Below are 20,092 nucleotides of genomic sequence, written 5' to 3'. Positions count from 1 at the left end.
GCACCAGATAACCTCTCTCTGAGTTATTCTGTCACTGTGAGACAAGCACAGAGGAGACTCCAGGGAAACAGTGTACCCAGGAAGAGAGCCCTTCTTGCAAGTTACCACCCGCCTGTCCCAAGCTGGCAAAGCCAGGAGTGCCAGCTCAGTGAGGGAGTGTCTGCACTGGTGTAGGAAGTTCCACATTTAATGAAAACTTTTACAGACTATTGAGTGGGGGCAAAAAATGTAATAATTATGAATTGCAAGCACTTATTCAACTGACAAAGGCAGCTTAGTTTCAATTATTTATAACACTTCATAATGTGCTAATAAATGTTCTGTAGTAGCAGGTCTTGAAAATGTAATGAAGTCTTAGTAAAATAAAACCTCATTAAAGCATTCAGCTATTAATTCTGTGTTGAGGAAAGGAAAACATAATCTGTTTCTATGAGCAATGTGTTTCCCATATCTTTTCCATGATTTTTGTCTGTCTCAATTTTTTATCAACATTAACTTCTTCTGCCTCTTCTTTATGCCTGCTAGGTTTGCCAGTCCCACTAAACTTTTTTCAACTTATCAGTTAATTCTAAAGTAGCACAGAACGCAAATAACTACCAATGTGAGTGTGGAGTCAGAATTAAGTTTGTACTGGCACCATAAATCTAATTTAAAATTCAATTTCAAATTTATAATTTCAAATGCATTTCAAACTCATTATGCTAGCAGTTTGAATGTTCAAGACAGGATTTATGATGGGCTGTCGTTCCTCAAGGCACAGTCTTAATTTTCCAACTATTCACTGGGTGCCTGGATATAATCTTGGAAGAACTGTAGAATCAGTAAGAAAGAAAATCTCTTTAGGATACCACCCTAGAAAACTTTAATACAAAATATGGAGCTACCAATTTCAGCAAATAAGGAGCATTAAGCAGAGAGTGTTCTGCTCCCCTCTAGCATACCTTAGATTCTTTTTTTCCATCAAGATCCATGACCTGAGGTACCTATACCTATTTTTCTAGAGGACAAGGTCAGATATAATTTAATTCTTTAAAGCAAACAAAGAATTGAGGTAAGAGGTAAGACAATACTCAGACTTTCATGATGCTAACCTTCACTCTGTTCACACTGACCTATAGTAGTACTTTATCAGTTAGCTACATTTGTCATTAAGCTACAGTTTGTAGAAAATACTATCTGATGTTATGAAGTCCTTCAAGAACAATCTTCAGCACCTTCCATCATAAGTGATACGGCCATTTTGTCAACCTCTTTTTCTCTTATATGTTCACACTAATTAAAATATCCTCTATCAATGCCACTGAAGAATTTTGTTCTTTGTAGGATGAGAAAAAATTAAAAATCACATTTTATGGAAATTGCCTGTTGTATGACCAATATGAAAGGCTGCATAGAAAGGTATATAGAATAGACTTAGAAAGTGTAGGGACATCCTCTTCCTTTGGACTATTCCAGTGCACCTCAGCCAAATCTCATGCCCACTATCTTTTCTATCTACCCATTGTTCACCTTTCTTATTACTCTGCCATCTTTTAAATGAAAGAATAAAAGCAATAAGGTTTTTCTGTCTCTTTTGTCTGAATACTACAGGTTAGTCTGAAATCTTAGAGTAGGAGAATGACGTGTAGATTAGAACCCTGGTATAACACAGAAACATATTAACAAAGGCTTTTTGTATAAGTAGAGCTTTTTTAATGTAAAATCTATCTTTTGTTCTCTGTTAAGAAACATGTTATTCATATCTTTCCAACAACAAATGAACAAGTTTTTGTCAGCTTGAGAAATTTTAATATAACTATAGATTTCATGTGCTTTGAAATAATGCATAATCAGTCAATATCATATTCTTAAATTATTTAGTAAATGCACAAAGATAGATCAGATGTTTGATAATACCAGAAGCTCAGTAGTGGGTAAAATTGATTGAATGCACTTTGAGCATGAATAAAAGAGTTTATGATTTATTGACACTTTGTAGATTAATCTGAGGCCACATTAGGCAGTGAAGCAGAATAGTAAACCTGATTTGCCGGAATGTTAGAACAGTCCTATAGCAAGGAAAAGAATTAGATCACACTTTTTGACATAAAGTATTTTTGGCAACTTTCAATGATCTTAAAAGGTAACACCTGTAAGCAATGGGGGGAAAACTTCTCTTCTTTGTGCCAGATCTTCTAACAATTTTATTATTTTAAACTACACAGAAAGCATTGAAAAAAGATCAAAGAAATAAAAAATAAAGATGAAATAATTCTGATTTAGAATGATATGTTCCTATTTTTTAAAAAAATAATTATTAATTCATCCACTTCTTATGGACAAAATTAGTATCCCAGATTTACCAGTCCAGTCTTCCATGATATGTGATTGCTTGTTTTGTAATTTGTTAGATCATTTGAGGTTGATATGTAATACTGATTTTTCAGTATTTGTTATCAGGATTTGAATGTTGCGGCTTGAGAATTCATTTCTTCCACATTAAAGAACAGATCTATTTTCCTCTGAGTGGACAATTATGAGAAGGAGCATTATTTTTCTGCTGTATTCACAAAAGGTACTTAAAGGACACCAACAAATTCTTTTGTCACTTTCCAATGAATTTTATATTTTAGCTTGTTCACCCAAATTGTACTGGTCTAATAGAAAAACATATAAGGCAAATCCCTTACAACGAGTAATGTGGACATCAGGATCTTAAGGGCATTCATGCAATAACAGTGTTAAAAATGTTCATAATAAATAAACCTTTTATCTTCTCATAATGTTGTTGTAGGGACAAGTGCTGAAGCACTTTTACTGTGCTGATAGTTAAAAACCAATCCTCACTATATATGTATATATATTTATGACATGAAAGAACATGAACTACAAAACAATACCTGAGAATTAAATGCATAAAATACGGAGTGGGAGTTTTCTATCTGGGTTGATTTATTCAGCATGCATGAAGCAACAGAATGTGATGCCCAAAACTCCAAACAACAACACAATAACTTCACTTATTTCCTTATTTTATTTTATACAGAATATTAAGAAGGTTTGCAGGACCCCTCACTCTGGAAAGAAATATTGTAAAAACCTTAGATTATATTACCTTCTACTAGGTCATCTTGACAAATAACACTTCTCTTTGAGAATTTGGTGCTCTTCATTTGCATTAACAAGTGATACAAAGCAATGTAATCTTTCAGTTTTTCTTACTGGAAATATTGCATGAGTTTTTTTGGGAAAAAAGAGAATACCATTAGCTACTGCTAGATAATATAACAAAATGATATATTGCTTTATATGTGGATGCTGTCTATGAAAGAAAAATACAATAAGTTTGCAAAGACAGCAGAAAAAGTTGACAGGCTCTGAAGGTGATATTTGAGCCCAAGAAAATGCAGAAGTTCAGAGAAGTTTTTATTTTAGTCAGAAAGGTTAGGAGGGATTCAGGCAAGAGAAAAAAAAGAGAGAAATCTTGAAAAACGACCCTTTAAAAAGTCAGAAAATCAATTGAACACAAAGAGGCTAATCCAAATGAGAGTGTGTTACAAATGAATCATTTGCTACTCACTGTGAAAAGACAAGACAGAAGAAAAGCAAAAAAGACAAAGAAAAATACATATGGAAAACATGAGTAAGCAAATCTGTAGAGTGAAGAGTGAATTAGAGTAAGTTAGTGGTAAGAGCTATATTCAGGTCTAGAATAAGGTGTCCTACCTCTACCAGATTACATTTCACTACAATCCTCAAATTCTAAATCTGGCTCTTGAAAAATGCTTTTCATTGGTCTTGTAAATCAAATTTCTATTGCTTACTCCTATATAGATGTCTTGGGTTTAGGGAATGGATGATGAGAGGACTTCTCTAATTTAATTTTTCCTTCTCATTTCCTTATTATAAAATAATTATCATCAAGGATAGTGTGGTGGTAAAATTATTAATATTCAAGATTTGAAAGATATATCTAAGTTTATCCTAACTAAAAAAATCACTCCTTTTGACTAAAAGCTGACAGTCAGCGATTGTTTCTAAGCTAAGATGACAGTGGGTGCACCAATCCTATAGGCTCCACCAAGAACCATTTCTCCATATTGTCACATTATTACTGTTTGATTCCTTCTTAGAACTGCAGCAGTAAACAAGATGCTTAAGAAGTCTGTCCAAAGAATGGATACCTGGATTTATTAACACTGAATTTTTTTTTTTCTGAAACACTACATAGTCTGGGTCTCTGCAATCACTTGGAAGGTTCTTTCATTATGATCATAGGTAATAAAGTTTTTGCCTGACCTGTCTTGAATTCAGTGACACGTGGTGTCCCTCAGCAGACTGTACTGGGGCCAGTACTGTTTAAATGATGTCTTCATCAATGACATAGACAGTGGGATCAACCACTCTGCAAATATGCAGATGACACCAAAATTAGTGATGCAGTTAACACACCTGAAAGATGGGATGCAATCCAGATGAACCTGGGCAAACTTGAGAAATGGCCCTATAGGAATAACAAGAGATTCAACAAGGCCAAGTGCAAGGTGCAGCACCTGGATTGAGGCAACCCCCAGCATCAATATATGCTGGGGAATAAGAGATTTAGAGCACACCTGTGGAGAAGGACTTTGGGGTCCCTGTGGACAAAAAGCTGGATGTGAGATGGCGGTGTGCACTTGCAGCCCAAAAAATTAACTGTATCCTAGGCTGCATAACAAGAAGCATGGCTTGCAGGTCAAAGAAGGTAACTTTCCCCCTCTACTTCACTCTCATGAGACTACCCAGAGTACTGTGACCTGCTCTCAGGTCCCCAGCAGAAGTCATGGACCTGTCAGAGTGGGTGCAGAGGAGAGCCACAAATAGTCAGAAGGCTGGAACACCTCTCCTATGAAGAAAGGCTGAGAGAGTAGGGGTTGTATAGCCTGGAGAAGAGAAGGTTTTGTAAAGGCCTCCTAGTGGCCTTTCAGTACTTATAGGAGGCTTATAAGAAAGATGGAGATAAAATTTTTAGAATGGCCTCTCATGATAGGACAAGGGGTAATGGTTTTAAACTAGAAGAGGGTAGATTTAGACTAGATAAAAGGAAGACATATTTTACAATAAGGATGGTGAGACACTGGAAGGGATTGGCAAGAGAGATGCCCCACCTCCAGAAACATTAAAGGTCAGGCTGGATGGAGCTCTGAGCAACTTGATCTAGTTGAAGGTGTCCCTGCTCATTGCAGAAGGGTTGGACTAGATGACCTTTAAAAATCCTTTCCAACACAAACCATTCAAGAATTCTATGAGAATGTACTCCGTTATTTTGCATGTAGAGTCCCCATACCCTCCCACAATAAGAATCATCTTGTTTGACTTCAATGTTTGTGTCCAAAAGATGCTATTGGAAAATCTCAAAGATGAAATGGGTAATGTTCCTACCATTTGTCTGAGGTTAATTTAGTTAGTAAATCTAGATGTAGTTCATATGATACCATAAACTAAGAGGAGCAGGGATCTCAAAAGTTGTTGAAATTACAATAAATAGTTTGATGTTAAAACTAAATAGTTTGAACTTTACTTTTCTATGGGACTAAAGTGGCAACATGACAGCATCAAATTGTCAGTATGAGAAAGACAGAATTCCACTGAATTATGAATTTTTAGTCAATCCTGAACAAATTATCTCACAATCAGCAACTTAAAGTCTACATTAACCCTGGTCCGATGGCTTTTACCACAAAAGGCAATATCAACACTCAAAGTGACACAGACCTTTGTGATATGAAGAGAATTCAGACTGCTAGATCATAAAATAGGATAACATTGGAAAAGAATCTCAGTAGTCATGAAACAATGATGAAATGAAGTAATAATGACAAGAATTCAGAAGAATATTTTGTACAACACTAATTCGTGTAGAGTCAAATTTCAGTGTCCTGTCAGTATCTATTCTTTCAAATGTCTGATCCTTTTAAGGTAGAATTAATTAAACCTCTGAGCCCAAGGTGAGCTCAGGGAAAAGGGATAATTCATTCACTTTTAACATAAAAACCTAATGTAAGATAGAGAAGTTTATAATCCACTGAAGAAAATCCATATGTGCATGTTACAATGAATCAAAATAAAACAACGCAGTATTCATGGCTATCTTGGATGGGTAGTCAAACCCTACTCTGGACAATGTTTAAAGCTCTGAATACCTTTGTTAACAGAAATTATTGGAAACTCCTAAATGAAACAGATTTCTATTAGAAAATGCTGGCATGAAGAAATTGAATAATTGTACCAATTGTACCAATAATTCAACCAAATTGAATGTTGAACCAAGAAGATCAGAGATGTACAAATTTTAGGGTATATTAAATATAAAATATTATTATAGACCACCACTGCATCAAGGCAGCAGAAAGGGGGAACAGTGAGTGCCCTGAAGTCTATTCTCCTATGATTCTTCCGAAGTTTACTGGTTAGCTCTTTTAAGGGTACATATGAAGATCTATTCATTCATTCTGTTTGCTTACTAACTTGCACCCTTAGCCAGAGGGTATCTCATTAATACCAAGGTAATTGTTTTGCACTAATTGTTAGAAACAGTTATGAGCTTTAATTTCAGTAACATTCTCAAGTATCATGAACATAACTGCAAACTACAAACAAATAACCAGCTTACTTCAAATTTCTTTATTCTTTATTTTTCTCTCATGGTTACACTGAAGACTTTTACTAACATCATAATTATGTCATATACATCATGTCGTGGAAAGATTTTATTCCTCCTTTTAATGTTTTACTTTTAGGCTTTAGCAAGTTTATAGATATCAGCCCCAAGTGTTATGATAGGGTTTTAGTTTAGAAGCAGATGACTGTTATTTCACTGTAATTCTTTCATGCACATTTATGGAGTCATAAACCTGATGGTGCTTTAAGGGTGCTTTCAAAAGGCAGCAGCAGGAACAACAAGAGAAATGTTGGAAAGCAAAGTGTTGCTGTATACTACAGAAGTTTTTCTGTTTTGAGGGGAGAATCAGGACACCTATGCAAATGACTGATACTTCTAGGATATAGAATATTGTAGGCAATACTAGTGCAAACTTTGGCATTATCTCTTCCTAATTTACTGTTATTATGGCATACACTCTTCTTGTCATTCCATGACTCCCTTTGCTGTTGGCAAAGTTTTGTGCCAGTAGTTTTCTGTTGTGCCATGGTTTTCTGATGCACTGAAAGGGTTTACCAGTCTTTAGGTTCACCACAGATGTCTCGTAATTTTGTCTTGTAATAATATACACAGGAATATGAATAAGACACTGGGTTTTTTCATTTAGCAAGTTGGGGTTTACTTGGTAGATTTTGTACTCTGATTTTCCTTGTTAAGTTAGGATTCTTTCTGGATTTAATTGTCTATTTAAACATTACATTGGTCATGAATGTACATTTGTGTTTAAATAGTACTGAAGGGAGTTTATATATATTTTCCAAATATTCCCCCAAAGTCAGCAGCAGAGATGAGGATTCAAAATGCAACATAAAACTGGAACTTGGCAATAAAAAAATTTGTTTGATTTGGAGCGTGGACATGCATCAGTAACAAAACTATTAGAAACCTTTTTCTACATTGCTAGCATTATTCTGTGATCATCTGAATTCTTATGTGATTACCTAAAATGTATAGAAAGGACATCAGTCATTAACTCTAAAAAAAACCCCATTGCCAGGCACACTTTATGATTTTAGAAACAAGATAAAAGCTCTATGACTCAAAAAACCCAAGCAAATTTTTTTTTTTTTTTTGTAGCCACAAGCATCATATTTACTTAAAGGATTGTAACTAAAAGCAAACATCTTTTACAGGAAGCTAGGACAAAAGCTGTCAGAGACCTGGGTAGTAAATAGCCCTGAAATTGTTTTCTCTGCTTCATTTCAAAAGCTTAAGGCAAAGAACATTTGGCCTTTTACAAATGGAATGGTTTCCTGCAGGTCACAGTGCTGTGTGGAGTGCTGCTTGTCATGTGCAACTTGATGCCATCATTATGAATGGTAAAATTATTGCTACTGGCAAAGGCTCTTGCAAAGGAGTATTTCTAAATCAGTGACATTTCCTTGTTTCAGTCCCCTCCAAAGTCCTTTCACTTCTTTCACTCAGTTGTATTTCCAGAGATTTTTGACAGGGGGAGCAAATTAAATAATGTCATTTTTCTACATAACCCAGAAAGTGTAAAGGGGTCAAGGAGAGAAATGTCAAACATGAGCAAAAAAGCTACTCTTAAACTCATGGTATCTATAGTCCATTAGTTTTCACCTTGACATACTAATGAAATATGAAAGATATTTCTATTAAATCTTATATTACAACTTATGAATATTTTGATGAATGTCATATAAGCTGTAGGCTAAATTTTGGTCCCATTTAGAACAATGGGAATTTTTACTATTACTCTCAAAAGAATAAAACTTCACTTTACAGTAAATTTATCTCCTGTACATCGTTAATAATTCTTGTTTGGATCATGCTTTCTTTCCACATAGCCAGTATACAAGCAACTAATTAAGTAAAACCAGATTTTTTTTTTCATTTTCTTGTGCTTTCTTAAGTTTCATTTTTACTGTGACCACTATAAAAGTAAAATAACAAAGTTGTGTAATAGTGGAGAGTATTTGAGCATACATATACGTGTACCCTACCACTATTAGAAATTATAGACTTATGCAGTACTTAACCAATTCTGTCAGGCAAGGTTTCTTTGAACTTTTTGTCTATTTTAACCATAATTTTGTTACAATTACTCTATGCTTACAGTGGAAACTCACACAAGTGGGATACCTTCTGTTACATGATCCTAAGCCTTAAACTGTAGCACAAGTGTTATCACAGTAAACTCCATAATGGTAAAAAACCCACCAAAGTAAAAGGTACATGGTAAAACCAGTGATTTTTTTAACATACTGTAAAAGATGGTTAATTGAGTCCACAGAAATGCGTTGTTAGAAACTTATAAGAACTAGTGAATTTCAATTTTCTGTCATAATAGTTTAGTTTATTGACCAGTTATTTTAAGAAGTGTTTGTGAGACCATTATGAGAGCTTCTCTGGTCTTCTGCTGATAGTGATTTAGGATTCACAAACTTTTGCCTGCGTCTGAGTTCTCTAAAAGGCCCTAGCTTGTAGTTCTGCTTAAAGCACTAAATTCACCACTAGGGACAGAACTCATTATGTCCTTCACTGAAAAAATGCAGTAAGAAGAGATTTTCTGTTTATGTAACCCACTACTTCAGTAGCAACATAGTAGTTGGAGCACTTAGAACAGAAGCAAAAGAAAAAATTGGATCTGCACATCAGTACTAAAAATGCAACAAAAAACAGACCCTGCCTGGTTGCTTTGCTCACAGTTTTGTGGCAGGTTATAAATGCAAGTTTGGCAGTAGACTTCTGGACCAAACCAAATAGATCCTTCTAATAAGAAATCCCACTATAACTAAGAGTCCTGAAAGCCCTTAAATGGCTGGTTTGTATAAGTAACATGTTGGAAAACTCAAGAAAGTAATGAACAACTTCTTGGCAGTTTTGGATGCTCTGGTCAATGCCTCTCCTATCCAGAAGATTTGAACCTTCTCCAGGATGGCTAACTTTGTCTGATTCATCTCAAAGGATGAGGATAACACAATAATGACCCTCAGGTACTGTCATGGTTTTTCAGTCACATGCATGAGAAGAGCAACAGAAGGGGCATCAGGAAGAGAAGCACTGGAAGTGGTAGTATAAATAACAGGCTGCACATTTTTACAAGAGTTAAACAGAATTTTCCAGCATGGAAATTTATAGGTCATTTATGTTCCAGTGTCCTTTAATGCTTACAGAGCAACTATGAAAGAAAGGTATTTATTGACAGGTTCACATATTAAATACTGAAGATTAATCCCCACAAAAACACTCAATAAGCAACTCAAGCAAGTCAGTTGGGGAAATGGTGATCTCCCTTGTATCTTGCTGACCTTTTTTGGAGGCTTTTCTGGATTAGTTTTTTTTAGTGTTTCTTGTCAGTATTCGTCCTCTTGCTTTTTTTGTCACCATCTGAACTATTATACTTTTTTTCCTGCTTCTCTTATCTTACGTTGCTTTAGCTCATGTACTTATTCCTTCATACCAACTTCCTTAGCAAAACCGAGCCAAGGTCCCGTGTTCAGGCTGTACTGAATTTATACCTTAAATCAGGAACAGTTAAAACTCAGGGTTGAGGTTCAACTGGTGAACACGATGTGTTCCATAAAAGCCCCAGACTATATAAATACAAAGTTCACTGGAGAACTGTTCCACCTGTCATGAAGTACAGATGATACCAGTATGATCTGGTATATGCTTGCCTTTGACAGTTTGCTCCTACTTCAGTCTGCACCATCAGGCCTGGGAATCAAGACAATATAGATGAAGGTGTTTATCCAAGGTCTGCCTTACCTTGAGGAACTTCAGTGTCATTCATGTTTCCCTCAGTTACCTTGCAAGATATGGTAAAAGCATTGTACAGTTAACTTACTCCATTAGTTGCTTAGAGCACTAAAGTAGTTTCAACACTATAAAGAATCATTAATGAAGTTTGAATTTTAAGTGTTGCTCTGTGTGTGACACTCGGTGTGATGATATGTTAAGGAAACTTCCCTGTCTGACCATGCAGGACCCACTCTGGCAGTCACACTCACACTCACATCAGCTGGGACTGATGCCGCTTTGCAGGTACACACACCACACTTACACAGTCAGACCAAGTTTCCTTACTGACTCGACTGTCTCAGAAGTCTCGATCCTTAAAATAATTTAATCTTGGTGCAATAGTGAAATAACAGCTCGAGCTGGTGCCTTTGAGGAGGGACCCGGAACAAAAGAAACCATGGGGTTTTATACGTGTACGTCTAAATGCTGAGCTCTTCCTCCTCAGTCAGCTTCTGCCGTGTCTCTGAGTGTCCGGTCCCGTGGCTGGGCCATAGATTCCCTGTTCTTTTTGTGCAAAGGGTCAGCAGGTCACAGCCTCTCGTCTCAGGGTCCTGTTGCCTAAAAGAAAACTCAGGGAGAAAAAAACTCCAGGGCAACTTAATTTTGGAGGTAAGGTAAGGGAAGGTTTTAATGATGCCTCCCAGGCATTGGGGTTACAAGTTACACATGCTGCTCCCCGATCCAGTGTTACAATTTTTATAATAATGTCCATCCAATCCCTGAGTTGTCCACCCTCCGGCCTTTGCCCCGTTCCACCCCTGGATCCGCTCCTCGGGAATTGGGTCTGGGGTTGTTTTGGGACTACTCTTCATCATCTTCCTCTTCTTCGGAGTACACAATGCACACAGAGCACACAGTCTTTGGTTGTATCTTGCGGTTCAGGCTGGGGAGCAGATGTTCTTAAACAGTAGAAGGCCTACCTTGAAAGAAGACTAGATATGCTAAAAAGAATTTAAGAAGGAATTGATATGGGGAACATGGAATGGGATAAGAGGGTTGGGGATCTGTGTAGCTACTGTGCTAAAGGGTGAGGGAATGAATGCAGCTGCTTCTAAAATCTACATTTGCTATATAACTACTTCTAAAACTTATAAAAATTAGAAAAATTAAAAAAAATCAAAAAACCCTAAGGCAACAGTCCCAACACCCAGAGCTCACCCTGCAGGTCGCACTGCTACTGCTCACCAAGCCACCTGCACTGAATGTATTCCTCAACACATATATTATACATTTAAAAATTCTCTCATTGTGTGTCTCGTTGGTGGACATAGACGTTCTATGCTATAATGTGTCACAAAATCTGTATCCTCAGTTTAACTGTATTCTTGTTCTTTTGCATTAGGACTTCACTGGAACGGTTCAGAAGTCCAAATGATAAGCTATTTCTAGATTCCACGAAACCACACACGGAATTATAATTCTGATAAAATAAGAGAACATAGTTACAACCTGTGGGGATTTTACCCCAAAAATATCCAATCTCCAATCTCCCCACACAATTTACCTCAACATCGAAGAGAAATTTTCAGACAGGCACAACTCAGTATGGGGGAAGGGGATTATATACAATTTATTACTATACACAATAAATACTAAAGAAACTAAAAAGCAATTATATACATAATATTAACACAATCCCTACCACCCCTTGGACCCTCCCACATCAGTTCAGGAGAAGTCTTCAGGGTGATAGTGAAAAGTCTCTCTCTCATTGGGTTATTAGGGAAAGGAGTCTCTCACACCTCCACCAGCCCTCAGCTCCTGCTGAGGTCTCATCCTGAGCTGCAAGGGAAACAGTTGCATCATCAGGTGTTCATCACGAAAGGCCCAGGGAGTCAGCTCCCTGGTTTGTGAAGGTTTCATCCTAGAAAGTAAGATGTTCCACGCTCACTCTCCAGGTTGCAGGTTTCTGGGTCTCACTCAGTCTCTTTATTCCAAATAGTTTTCTCCAAAAGTCCTTCCCAGAAAATTCTGCTGGTTTGGCTTCCTCTCTTCCTTAGCTGCTGCAGCTTTCAGTTTCAGCAGCCCTCGTCCAAACCCACGTAGGAAACCTCCGAGCCGCTTGGCCCATCTCCCATTTCTGCCTGGAGTTCTTCCAGCTCCTGCATGAATTGCAGCTGCTTCTCCGGGCAACTGAACCACTCTGGCCCGTCTCTTGGCTTGGCTCCAATGCCTCACCTGCCTTGAGTCCACGCCACCGCCTCCCCGGGCAGTGGGGGAAGAAAAAGAGCCCTCTAGCCTTGGCCATGGGTACTCGGTCCAGTTATAAACTGTCCCAAGCCCCCATAAGGGCCTCCCCCCTCTCACCTCATGGTTGTGAGTTTCTCCCTCACAACACACACACTCCTACACACTGCCTCCAGTCCTGGCCAAGCCAGGGCCGTGGGGGCCCAGGGGCCCCCCAGGTTTAGGGCCCCTGGCCACCCCTTGGCTTTTTCCTCTCTTTCTCATACACACTCTCACACACACTGTGCCAACATCTTCCAGCTGTTGTGAGAATCTTATTTCACAGGAGCAAAAGAAAACAGCTCCAATTTGTCCCTCAGGGGAAACTCTCCTGGGACCAACCACTTCAGGCCCCTCCTGGGGGGGGAAAGGCAGCTTAACCTATGACACAACCCTTTAATATGTTGGAAAAATACATTATTAGAAATTGCAATGGTTTAAAAAATGAAGTACTATAAAAGTTTTTACATATATGAACATTTAAATTAAAAGACGAGGTAAGTAAAAAAATCAGACAGTTCTAGAAAATCTACCCTTTCCTAGTTCATGAGATCAGAATCTCAACATTGCAATGTCTTTCCTATTTTTTCTTGGTTGCTTCCCTCAAGAATTAAGACATTTGCATCCCAAGTGATCTTCCACTCTTTGCAAATTATAACCTGTCATATTGTGCAAGATTTTTACCTTAAACGTGTTAAGTTAAAATATGTATATTTAATCAGAGTTAGTCTATTGATTCTTTGAAAAATAATGCATGTGTCTTTCAGAGAATCCAACCCATGAGTTACAAGGAAGAAAGTTTTTCTTTTTTCAAGCAAAGTATCTCTAGAGACTAGAACAAACTTTTAAACAAAAAAAGCACAATAGAAAAGCTTTTATATACAGTGTCTGTACAATAAATTTTGTTTACAAAAATACATACCAACCAGGTGTCTAGTGAAAAAGATTGTTACTGAAATGAAAATGTGCTCCAAAATAACACATAGTTCGGTTTTATACGGTCACTAGTGGGATTATGTACCATGGTCTGTGGGGGTGGGGAATGGGACCGCGACACTGCACAAAGGGTCCTAGATGAGGTTGAAGGTCTGGTGCAATGGCAGTTTATTGAGAGGGTGAGTGGGTTTATATAAGCTCTGGCATGGAAAGGGCCAGAAAATGGGGTGGAGCATGAGACAGACAAGCAGGGAACGAATAGGAGTAGGGAGTAGAGGGAAGAGGGAGGAACTGGGGAGGAACTGAGAAAGGAGGACCAATGGTAGCTCCCTCCACACTGCAGCTTCTTCAGCCAATCAGAGGGAGAAGCAGGGAAAGCAGGGAACAGGCAACTCGAGGCATGCCTGGGCATGCCTAGGCAGTACAACTGTAGGGTAACATACAATGCACATATTTGAAACCACATAAGAACTGTAAAGTCCATATAATAAAGTCCTTTTGCAATTGTTGTATATCTTTTTCCACGCCTGGAACCATTCCCACTCTGATTCCTGCTCCTCCACAATTATGCAAAGCTCCATCGTTGGTGCAGTTCTTTTCAACATCATCTTTAATGACTTGGATGCAGGCACTTTGAAAAAATATTGTTCTCACATCTAACTGGCAAAAGCAACCTCCATGTAAATCTTAGAAACAAGATTATTACAACTACAAAATGGAACTAATAATTGTCCAAAGAAATCCTATGCAGTGGGATGACTCCTATGACAGGAGCATTGGAATGGAAGGATACAGGCTCTTTAGGAAGGACAGGTAGTGGAGATGCGGAGGGGATGTTACCCTCTATGTCAGCGACCAGCTGAATTACATAAAGTGTTGCCCGGAGATGGATGAGGAGCTGACCAAGAACTTGTGGGTCAGAATTAAAGGGAAGATAGGGACAGGTGACATTGTAGTGGTGGTCTGCTACAGTTTGCCCACTGAGAAAGACCAGGCAGATGAGGCCCTCTAAAGACAATTTAGGAGTGGCCTAAAGTTCCCAAGTCCTGGGCCTTATGAGGTACTTCAACACCCTGATAAATACTGGAAGGACAAGACAGTAGGCCACAAGTAACCCAGGAGGTTCCTGGAGGGTATTCAGGATAACTCCCTTCTTCAAGTGATAGAGCCATTTGGGAGAGGTCCTATGCTTGACCTTGTTCTCATCAGCAAGGAGGGGCTGGGGGAATGGGAAGCTTAAGGGCAGCCTGGACTGCAGTGACCATGAAATGGTGGAGTTCGAGATCCTTGGGGTGTCAAGGAGCACATGCAGAAGCCTCACTACTGCTGCAGTCTAAATTCTAATTGGTAAAATCTTGCCAAGAAATGGATGCGAATAATGGTGTGGATTATCTTCTGTATCAAAAGTTAAAGAAAAGACTTTAACAGTTGGCATCCTCTGTGGCTACATTTGGTCTGGGCCCCTTGAATCTGAAAAAAAAGAAAGAGGAAAAAGTGATTATAATTTACATACAATGCATACAGAAACTTTAGCCTATCAGTGGCTTGGCAGAGAAGTTTGTCAGTTTTAACCCCTTCAAAAAAATCAATTATCCCATCATACCTCATCAATTTTTCTGCTAACAAACTGCAGATACCCTGCCTTGAGAAATAAAACATATTATTAATAATTAATTCAATATTAAAAAAAATTTTCTTTTACTATTTTAGATTAACCTTTAGTGAAACTCTATACACTTTAAAAGCGTCCCATCTGAAAACATACCACCACCCTTAAAAACCAAATTTGAAAGGCTATAACTTTTTGTGTAACATCTGCTGCCATCAAATTAAACAATATTGTTATATATATTTTCTGGCACATAATTAAAATTCAAACATCACTATAGAGATATAGTTCAGTTTACTTCTTTTAATTTTACAATCAAAAAAATCCCTTCTCAGAGAAACCTTGATGCAGTATTTTTTACAGAAAATGAAGAATACATTTTGTTTACATGAAGGTTAAAAGAATAAATTTTCAAATAACTGTGTACAAACTTCCTTCTCTATGTAGCATTTGAACTCCCCAGAAGAGAATCAGGAAGATTAGGCAAAAATGATTGGAATAGCCTCTAAGTGTTTTTCCGGAAAAAATTCTGTAGTTGCTCACTTTATTATTTTCTTTTATATGCACTTTGATTCCCACTCCCAAAAGCCATTAAAAAAAAAAATAGTGCTATTTGCAGTAACATCAATATGTGGAGAGGATTTTATTTTGCAAATTATATGTAAACATTAGGAAATACTTGTTAGCTGCACTGAAGCTTCTTTTAAGATAAGCATTTAAATATTGTATTTGAAATTACTCAAGAGAGTGCAAGCAATCCACATAGATTTGTTACTGCCTCTGAAAACAGTATGAAGAAACAAATTCAACTGCAAAGTCAACAGAGGCAGTCAACTCCCTTGGTGAACTTCTGGCTAAAATTTACTTAAATTTGGCTTTTCTTCCCTGCTTTTGGAATACTTTGAATAAGATATGAAGGGAAAATAAAGATTTCATTATTCAAATTGATTTCATGTTGTTAGATTTCAACTTTTCTTGGTGGCTTTTAGAATCTATAGTAGGAATGGTGACCTGTTGGGCTTAAGTCACCAGAGATCTGTGAAAGCTTTTGGTATGGTTAGGCAGCATTAAGTGGCAGAAAGTGTGGCTGTGCTCACAGTAGACTGTGCAGGCCTGTACGACAATGCAGTGGGCTGTGGATGGCTACTGGTTTTGGTGTCCGAAGCTTCTCCTGAGATTTCTGTTCTACTTTTCATTTTAAACAAGGAACATTGTTCTGTGGAGTTTGACAGCATAGATATTCATGTTCTGGTGTAGTAACTCCCATTGTACTACCATGAAGCAGAATATTTGCCACGTGAAAGCTCTTTCATTGCTGGTCTTTTGTCCATCTGTTATTAAATTGCTAAAAAAAACCCAAACTACCACATTTAACATCCTGCTCCCCTACCTTGCATTTACTGTATTTAGTCTACTCTTTTAAAGTAGGAGGGTATGTGATTGGTTTGGTTTTTTTTCCTTTCTCCAGCCAGACAATAGTCCCTGATGACTTTGTTTGGCTCAGTTGAATTATTGTCTCTATGAAGCCTAAATTAGACATGCAAACAGGTAAGGAGGAAAACTAAAATGGTGAGAAATATTTACAAAGTCAACATATAAGACTGCATGCATCGGTTATGCTTTGATTAAAAGAAAAAAGGGATCTTGAGGTAACCATTTTGTGTCTTGGCTTTACTACCATTACTTTCTTTGCTTCCCTGTATGCCTTCCTAAAACACCAGGCCCTCTATTTCCTGCCGCTTGTGCAAACATTCTTCACAGCCCAACCCCCTTCTTTTTTCTTCTGACCTGCTACACTGCCTCCAAGGGCATGTCTGTTCCCTTGTGGTACTGTGTTGTTGGCCATGGAATTCAAGTAGCGTGATAAGATTGTGAGGTAGTGATCCTAAATTTGAGAAATGGAAATGTACAGAGAAGATGGGATGCTGGAGGGCTACTTGGCCAATTAAAGCTTGTGATTAAATTATATAGAAGATAGTTATATCTACTGGGTTGCATTTTTAGAAGTTACCACTTCTATATCTAAGTAAATAAATGTGAGACTAGGGAAAATATCTTCTGTTATATAAATGTGTCGACTGCCACAGAAATCAAAATTGATTTTGCCAATATCTCTTCTGGTGTTGTGTGGCTAGGTTACTGTTGTAAACTTTCTCACCAGGACAATTTCTTATGCAAAAACTGTATACTGGGTTTGGAGAGATTTCATGCAGAGATCCTGTTATCGATAAAAGGTTTTCCCTTTAACTCTACTAAATGAATATCTAGGGTTAATAAGTTATTTGTTGGATACATAATGTGTGTCCTGAATTAAAAAATACTGATCTTGTAATTGCCTAAATCATGCAGATCCTTGTATTTACCATTCTGTTCCTTCTGTGGTAAGAGCAAGTAGAATTTGAGCTGTAAGATTTGTTATGGGAATAGAGGGATATGTCTTGAGTTCTGATTCCCAGGTTTGGCAGATTTGTCTACTAATAAACATCCACAGAGTATAGCAGCTCTCACCAACCTTTAAAAAGAACATGAATATAGGATTATTTTTGTTGGTGTTGAACTATGCTTAGCTGAAAGTTCAGAATTTCTTTGTTTTGCATCTAAAATAAGGGTACCTGAAGCCATAATTTATTCTAATCACTTATTTGCATTAATAATTGGAGCCTTTTCTGCTGTGTAGCAAAGTGAGAAATGCTTTTCTGATTGATTTTTCGCATATTCTTTCAGTTGAATTGGAGATCCAAATACTTAACAACATGATACAAATTTGTGTCAAGGGGTCTTTAAGTCTGTAAACGGTTGAATGCAGCATATACATTCCCTGTCTGGAAAATCCAGCAGCCCTTATTCATTATCCCAATGTATAATTATCACTTAGGATTTGAATGATGAGGAGAAAGAAAAAAACAAAGGCGCAGAATACCTTATGTATATTCTTATGAGAAAGGTAAGGATTACTTTTTGTATTAGCAAATGCTTACAGAGGTTAAATGTTTTATGCATTTCATGGGGTTTGAAACATAGAGATGTCTCTCATACATATTTTCCCCTTAAGAGGGAAATCTACATTTAAAATTTGATCAGTTGCTAAGCTGTCTCCTTCTTTAAAGCCCGAAGTACCCTTTGAGTTTAGTTCCTGTCATGTGCAGAAAGGGGTCACAGAACATCCTTTCAAGTTGTTTTCCAAGTCAGGTGTGGATGATGTTTAAAACATCCCTTTTGATTCCCTTCTCTGAGGAGTTAAAATCTGTAAAAAATAAATCTGATTTTAATAATCTCATTCACTATGCCGAAAAAAGTTATGCAATATATTTCAATTTTCAACAGTTCTTTCTAGAGTATGCCATTTCCTTCTATCCCCTGATTATTACTCTTTGAGAACTATTTTAGTCTATCTCATCACTGATTCTAATAGTGTCTAGTTCCACTTAAACAGGAATCAGCTAAGTTATAAGTATTATTAAGTCACAGATATACACTAAACCTAGACTTCAGAAAAGTATTATGAACAGCTCTAAAGGAATATCAGGGTTAAGCAGCTCACATTTTGACAGTCCAAATCCGAAAAAGAAATGTTCTGTTTTATTGGGGAGTATTTTAAAAATATAAAATACCATTTGCAGAGGAAGAGGGGTCAACCTTGCAACGTCCCTGTAATGCTTCTCAGGTAGTTTACATTAATGACCCATGTATAACAAATTTCCCAATAATCTTGAATAGGAACCTTGGTTAACTTTCTGTTTCATTTTATAGTTTTCAGTTAAGCACCATATCATTGGGTAAGATTATATTCTGGTACATGTAAAATAGCTCTGCGAACGCTTCATAAAAGCAATATATTCGTCTCATTTTTGCAATGGAAGGAAGTCTTCTTTGTTAATTAGATGCAGTATAAAATGGACTGATCAAACTGAGTTCTGGATAGTGGTCACACATCCTGAAGAAAATGCTGTGAAGCCAGAGTATTGATTTTTTTCAGATAATATGTGACAAAGGACAAGGTTTTGCTGTGCCTTCTATTTTTATAAATTTTCAATTCTATTTGTATTAATCTGTAGAACTTTTAACAAAACTTAACTTTTATTGAAGAGAAACTCTTTGTACTGTATAAGTAATACAAAAAATAATAGGTAGTTTAAAAGCAAATTTCTGTAGCTTGCAGCTCTCTGTAAATTTCTTTGAAATTTCTTGAATAAATTCAAGTAACATACAAATGCTTACTCTTGAGAGGTGTACGTAGAAAGAGGCCTTAAAAAAAACAAAGACAAAAATAAAAAAAATAGGAAAGAAAAAGAATGAGGCTTTAAATGCAATAATGATATAGGTTTTTTCTAAAATGCTATTAGGTATTTGCAGGGGATTCATCTGAATTAACTTAGACACCTGAAAATTATTTGTCTAAACTTAAAGAATCAACCTAGATCATTGTCATCTTCAAGAATTAGTAACCTCCAGGACCACACAAGGAAGATATGTACCTTTAGAGGGCAAAACACTTCCTGCAAGGACTAGAGTACAAGACAGGTTGAGTGAACTGGAGTCATCTTTACCTCTATTGACTGTATGAATCTCTGTACAGTGACTAATTTGGATCTAGACAACTAACATTGAGGTGTTCAAAACTAAATAGATTTCATCCTTAAGTTCTGAAACTGTTCTTTAAGGCAAGTTTTCCATGTATGATGTTATTTATTATGTAAGAGTGATGCAAAAGTGAAGTGATATGGTTCTCTTTCATTCATTCATTCAGACTGCTCTAGTCTCCTTTGTTCTGCACCTCCTTGGAAGTTCTCTAATAAAGCAAATAATTTTGGAATATTCTACCAGTCCTGAGATTTCAGGCCAAGATTTCGGGTTCTTATGATATGAGGACTGAACTA

This window comes from Chiroxiphia lanceolata, chromosome 3 (assembly GCF_009829145.1).
Source record: "Chiroxiphia lanceolata isolate bChiLan1 chromosome 3, bChiLan1.pri, whole genome shotgun sequence".
NCBI lineage: Eukaryota > Metazoa > Chordata > Aves > Passeriformes > Pipridae > Chiroxiphia > Chiroxiphia lanceolata.
The sequence above is the reverse complement of the archived record's forward strand: the minus strand, read 5'-3'. Positions refer to the sequence as shown.